Raw genomic sequence first — 7,400 nt, 5'->3', positions numbered from 1 at the left:
GCTCCCTCAGACAACCCTCCCACCCCCACGTTCCAGCGGCCGTGTCTCATCGATCATCTATTTCAGCATTGGATTCCTGGAGAAGCCTTCAGAAGTATCACCCGTAGTTCTGCCTCGCAATCTTTTCCACTCTCCCTCCTTTACTTCCATTGAGCCTCTACTGTAGTGGTTCCCAACCTGTTGTTGGGAAAGCACTGTTGTTGTTTTTTAAAAATGTTTTACTAGAATCCCGAGATTCATCAGCCACAATAACGTGGTACAAAAAACACTTGGGATTAAAACATTCTGATTGGTTGTTGTTAACCACTTTCGAGTTGATCCTGACTCATTGTGACCCTGTGGATGAGACATCTGATACTAGAATTTATTCTTAATATTGCGACTGAAATGACTTCATAGTCTTTCCACCCCAAAATTCATTCCTGCTACTCCATATTCTCATTTTAGAAGTAAAACGTGTTCCTCTAGCACTGAACTGCAGCCCATGGTGTGTTTGTGCCTGTGTGTTTGTGTAAAAGCAACGAACAAGAAAACACACATACACACATATTGTTGAGTTGAAAATGCCACAGCTTTATTGGTTACACCGCCAGTGAAATTTTGGCTCTGTGCAGGAACCAGATCCCAGAGGATGGTGGGCCTGCCTCAACCAATACTATATCCAGCCTCCCTGCTGTGAAGAGCCATGGGAATGGCAGGGATAATAGGCAGTGTGAACTGTTGGGTGACACCCCTTTATGCCACCTGACGGGCTGGCCTGTAGAGGCCCCAAGCTGAGCCAATGTCTCGAGAACTCACACCAAGATCCTTTAAGGCAGTGGTCCCCAAACGGTGCCCTTTAAGAGATTTTGGACTTCAGTTCCCAGAAGCCTCAGCCATGTTGGCCAATAGTCTGGGATACTGGGAGCTGAAGTCCAAAACCCTTTAAAGAGCACAGTTTGGGGACCACTCTTTAAGGGAACTTGCCTTTTTCTGGTGGAACACCTTGAAAATTGAAGTCTGTGCATTAAGCATTATTCAGTTTGAAGAAGGCACGTGTTGCCACAAATGAAGCAAAAACCTGTAGGAATTCCCCCTAAGTCCCATCAACTGGTGTTTGCCCAAAAGACATGGCAATGGCTCCCAGACTTTCATGGGATAAACCAACTATTTATGAGGAGAGGATACGCGGGGATGTCCAAAATGGGCTGTGCCAGGGACCTGCTGTGCTCTCCCTTTTATACCGAGGTACAATCAGTTGTACTAAGCCCATCTCTCACATCAATCAAGGCAACTGATTGACAAGTTTGAAGGAGAATTTATCCAGCAGAGCAATCACTGGAAGGTGGAGGTAGTGCCCAGGTGCAGTCAGAATTCCACTTTTTCAGAGAGATCACAGCCACGTACACAAAATGGATCCTTAGTAAGCAGGGCTCAAAAGCTTGCCAGGTAAAGGGACCATTTTCTTATTGCTTGTGTTGGAAAACAGGTGGGAATCAGACCTCTTTGCCAATCTACTTCAGATGACACTGTGGATCTTGAATCAGCCTGCCTGTCCATCCCTGCTTTAAGGCACAAACTGCTTATGACAAACATTAAACTATTGATTTTCCTCTTTCACTAACATAATCTGTGGCAAATTCTGGAATCACAATCAATGCAATTCTAGCTTCCTGTTTGTATAAAGATGATCTAGGTCAGAATACCTTTGTGATCTGAGATCATCATGTTTTTCTGAAACTCCAAGTTAACTTAATCCCAAAGTTTGCTTTTTACTTTAATTGTGCCAGTACTCATGCCACATATGTATATTTTCTTTAAAAATAATAAGAAGAAAGAGTGGCTTTGCAAGTTTATTTGTAAAGTTTAGATACTGATTCCTGCTTCCATATTTCAAACCAAAGTCCCTACATTATTGTGTAGCTATTCTCATATTATAAAACACTGGCATTTTTAGTATGTAAAATCTGTTCCTGTTATTTTTTTCAGTTGAGAGAAGAATACCTCCATCCACAACAAATTAATCCAAATGGTTATATACCTTAATATTTGGGATGCTTTTCTTGTCAGATGGATCACAGCATTTTAACAGTCTGGAATGTAGATGTTTCAACACATTCCTTCTCTGAAACAAAAATATTTAAGGCTTGCAAATGAAAATCAAGAGAATTCATCTGAGTACATAAAAGTATCTTATATATTTATTATTCCCACAATTTTCAAGTACACATTTATATCACTTGCCATATTAAACACATGCAGAATAAAAGACCAAAACTATTTCCTAAAAGAATGAAGAAAGGAGGGGGAGACGAAATGATTTCAAAGGCACTGTACTTTCTGCCTGATTTACTGAGATGTTTCCAGCAACATGTACAAGCAGACGACCCACAAGGCTTACAATCAACCATTCTTTGAGTACAGATAAACCCACTGAAAGAATTTTGCTGGTTTTCAAAAATATAAATTCCCATTCTCTGGCCAGAACTTTAAATATATAAATAAATATATCACAGCTGGTCTCCTGTGACTTGGCAGGTTAATACATATGGCCAGGATAGGAGAAAGCTGAGAAGGCAGAAAATCTTTTAAGCCTTTTCACATTATGAATGTATCAGATGAAAAAATGCAGCAATTTCCTGAGGCCTATTAAAGGCATTAGTGTACTCTTCCGAGTGAGCACATTCAAGATATTAAATAACCATTCGAAGAAGCAGGAACAGTTTCAATTAGAACCTATGAAATATTCTGGGAAGAAAAAGCTCATTTGATCTTGTCAGCCCACATCTCCTTCATACATCTGCCTGTTCCTCCAACACCTTTTCCAAGGAAAGCAGCCAGTCATTGCTTAAATTACACCTCTGATAAGATTCATTCATCTTAATAGACCACTTGCACTGCTTGTTCACTTGAATATGGTCTACTGCTAAAAGCCAGCCTTGCATGCTAAGTGGCAGATCCACCAGTTTCCCAAGTAACACTCCAGGAATGGTTACTCTTTCCCATTCCTGACTTCTAGGTTGAAAAGAAGGAAACATGAAGAAGATGAGAAACATTTATAGACCTGGGAATCTTCACCTTGTTAGAGTTTCAATTGTTTTCTCAATATGCATCTTCTATCCTAGAAATATTGTGTAAGTAGTGATTCTATACACACACATACATGCGTAGATTCTGTGCTTATCTTGAAATTCAACTGAAATCTATGAATGTGTTTAGAGTGGGTTGTAGTGGTGGTGGGGATGAGAACATTGCCCCTCAAATAAAAATCCCCCCAATGAAATTTTCCTTCACACTAAATTTCTAGCAGTGAAATAACTTAAAATCTCAGCTGAATGTTTACAAATACAGTTCATGCAGAGAAAGAAATGGTGCAGGCAAAGTTACCAAAGGAATGTGAACGTAAGAATGGTTTTAAATACCTAATCTTACTCTCCAATGCTAGAAATTTGGGAACTGAATGAAAATTTCATTGGTGGGCCAGAATTCTTATTTGGGGCAACACCTTCATTTTACTCTCACCCTGTAACTATACCCTTGAATTACTTCCTATCAAATTTGCTTAGTTTAAGGAGTTTAAATTCATTTGGCATTAGTTTCAGCTGCTAGTATCTTGACAACTATAGGCTCAACACACTGGTGTATGTCATTATTATTATTATTATTAAACTTTATTTATATAGTGCTGTAGATTTATGCTTGAATGTCCAGTTCAGACCAACCACATTACCGCACTACACTTTTATAGTGCTGCTATTCCACTTTTACTGTGCTGGCTGCCTCCTGGGGTTTGTAGATCACCTAAAAGCTCTCTGGCTGAGAATTCTAAATGCCCCTCCTTAAACTGCAAATCCCAGAATGCAAAAGGAGGCAGCCAGAGCAGATAAAATGGAATAGCAGCACTATAAGAGTGTAGTGCAGTAATCTAGAGTATCATTAAAATATCACACTGAAAGATCTTTGAAATCTTCTTATCATAACTCACAAGAAGTCACTGCATTCTTGCTAAACCATAAGAAATGCTTATGTCAAGAGACTTGGGTTGATGGAGGTCACGTCTGAACCAACCAAGACCTTTCACATAATTGAAGAGGCTTATGAATCTGCAATTCTATTGTAATGCAGGATTCAAATAGAATCAATAAAGAGATTGGAAATCTCGAGTGAAGAAGACTTCAGGGACTTTAGTCATGATACCTGCTTACCTTCAAGTACTTTGTTCCCCAGGGGAACATCTAATTTAAGTCTCAAGCTTCATCAATTTGTATCCATGTTTTCTTTGGCAAACTGAAAACTACATAAGCATCACTTTCTCCCAGAAGAGCCAGAAAAAACGATGTCATCCATGTACAGAGTAAGACCTCCTACAATGTTGCATATATGTTTGCTGAAAGATCAACATGGTAACCTGAGGAGTTAGCCCATCACATAACGTAATCTCTGCTGTACCCAGACAGTTGTTTTATTAATTGGCTGTGTCTTAAAACTTGTTTACCGTGGCACAACTTAGAAACATTTGAAGTTATAGGCAGTAGGGCTGTGTCAACACACCCGGTATATACCTTATAACGCTGAGAATGTACGTGAGTGACCCATACAGTGTAAGGCAGACTGCCAGCTCAAAAACCAAAGAACAGGGTGGGAGAAGGATTGAGAATAGGGCACCAAGAGGAACCACCACATGAAGCTGGTATAGCCTTGGAGCAATACAAAGCCTTCAGCCTACCTTTAGCCTAACTATAGAAAGCTGGAGTGGCTCAGACTGGGGGTGGGGTAGGGTAGGATCTGAGGGAGGCAGTTTCATACGCAGAGTGGAGCCTGGGACAACTGTATGAATATCCTGAGTGCACAGAGACTAGGTAACAAAGGCTGGATATCCTTTCCCAGAAATTGAAAATGGAATCTAGAGTAGTTGATGGCTTTTACTGTGACAAAAACAGCAATGGGATCAGGATAGCCCCAGAATCCATGGACAGGAAAGTTTGGCTGGGAACACAACAGAAGGTAGGCAGAGAGGCTGGGTAACTGCTTTGGGTGCAAGATCCTTTGTCTCAAGGTGAAAGAAGAAATGCAGATGACTTGGGGGAAGGAAAGAGCACTTAGTACTTCAATTAGATTTGATTGCATTACCTGGATGTACACATCCCTTAGCTTTTGCTTTTTCTTCTAGGAACCTGACCAGATATGAAATATGGGGACCTCATGTGTAGCTTGGGGTATGCAGTGTGCTAAAGAGGTCTCTTATTCATAGGGTTGCCCCAAGTCGATTTGACAACAGTTAAAAACAATGAGAATTATGTGACCTTCCATATGTTCTTTGATTGCAAATCCCAGCAATCCCTGCCACCATAGGCAATGGTGAAGAATGTTGGGGGTTGTTCAACATCTGGATGGTTGCATGTTCTCATCCATTTTAGATTATATCTTATCAGTTAAGAATTGAAGTAAATAACTCCAATTAATGATTGACAGATCCAGTTAGGATAGGAAGATTCTCATCTGAAACCCTGGATATATTTTGCCTATCCATGATGACCTGATGTCAAGAACCTTTGGTACTGTAGATATTTCAGACTCTATCTCCTTCTCACTGCTCATGCTGGTATAGGCTTCTGGGAACGGAACACCAAAACACCTGGGGGAAGTCCTTGTTGACAATCTTGAGAAAGATGGAACAACTCTTTGACTTGCAGTATATAGCAGTTTTCTAAAACCTTTCATAAGCACTGTCTCTTGCATATGTTGAGGTGCACCTGATAAAGTCAGAATATTAAGCCAAGATAGCAGCAGATGTGCATTAATGTAGCATGGTATCTGTCACTACAACCTATGTAGTGTCACTAGCATAGGAATAGGCAAAGAGCAGCCTTCCAGATGTTCTTGAATCACCACCCCCAAACCTCTTGCTCACTGGCAACACTGACAAGAGCTGCTGGGAATGGCAGCCCAACACCTAAGGGTCCATGCTTTGCCACCCCTGCATGGCACACTCCCAAGCCTTCTTCCAATCACCCCAATGAAAGAGATATCCACAAAACCAAAAATGTCACAAGAATCAGTATGCTGGCAGGAACTGTTGTTGGCAGGTACTATCAGTCTTCATGGGACTGGCAAAGATGAAGGGCAGAGTTATAAAGGGGAAAGAGCTAAGAGAGACAGAAAGGCAGTCATGCATGTGTGAGGGGAAAGACTGATTTTGGAGAGATGGGAAACAGGCCATGTTTGAGGATTTTATTCAGGAACTGGGGCCAAGCTGCACATGACAGTAAAAGAGTTTGGCAAGTTACTGGGGTACTTCACAACCTGCCAAGTTAGCCAAGAGCATACAGAATGTATTCACACAGCTGAGCTTTACAGCTGAGACAGACCTCATCAAGTGTAAATTCACAGTTGCCTAAGCACAGATTTAAATCTGGCAGAACAACCAGATGGATTAAAAATGGATGACTGTAAAAAAAAGAAAAGAAAAGCACCTTTTAAAATGCTGAAGTGAGTTTTATTGCACTTCTGCTATAGCATTTTTAAACTGTACTTTAGAATGAATACACTTGTACATTTCTATTCCTAAATTGAATCTACAGACGTCTAACAAAATCCTATACTACTTTTTGTATGTAAAAGAACATTATGGAAAAATTCTAAGATTTTTTGAGTTTACAGATCTCCCTGATAAGCATGACATAGCCATCCACAGTCCTCTCTATATATTGAAATCCAACTTCCACAATCCTTATTGAGTGTACTAGTTAACAGTGGGAATCATAATCCAGTACATTTCAAAAATGCCAGATTGGGGATAGTTGATATTAATTTTAGACACAATTCAGATGTATCACCATGGGAATATAAAACTAAAATCCTAAAACTAATAGAAATTACAAAGCTATGTTTTCTATAATAATAATAATAACAACAACAACTGTGCAGTCCAGCAATATGATATGCCAATGATAATGAAGTGATAAAGACTTGTGCTAAAATTTCAGTCAAATTTAATCTCAATGGGTCTTCCTCAGTGGTACTAGCTGACAAGCAAGTTATGCTGGCCAGTTTGGATGCAATGGTATACCATGATTTAGAACAAACCATGTAGGGAGTAAGCTAAATCCTCACCCCAAGTTCTTTCATGTACTTTCATCAAATAACAGTTTGGCACTGCATTTGAACCACTCACTCACCCACCTACTCCAGTAAATGCCAAGTGTGTTCTGTGCATACTTAATAGCTTCATTCCCTGAAGATAAATCCTCCTCAACTTTTTTTGTTCTATTTTGTATAAAGAGTAAAACTAAGAATACTTCACTGTATTTAGAATAAAGGCTGTATGTCTGGATTAGGAATTCAGGACAATATGTCTGGATTAGGAATTCAGATGTGACAAATTTGATTTTAAACATTTTTCTCCCAAACAAATTTCTATA

Source organism: Sceloporus occidentalis, unplaced genomic scaffold (genome assembly GCF_023333645.1).
Source record: "Sceloporus occidentalis isolate IW3139 unplaced genomic scaffold, rSceOcc1.0.p SCAF_92, whole genome shotgun sequence".
NCBI classification, from domain to species: domain Eukaryota; kingdom Metazoa; phylum Chordata; class Lepidosauria; order Squamata; family Phrynosomatidae; genus Sceloporus; species Sceloporus occidentalis.
The sequence above is the reverse complement of the archived record's forward strand: the minus strand, read 5'-3'. Positions refer to the sequence as shown.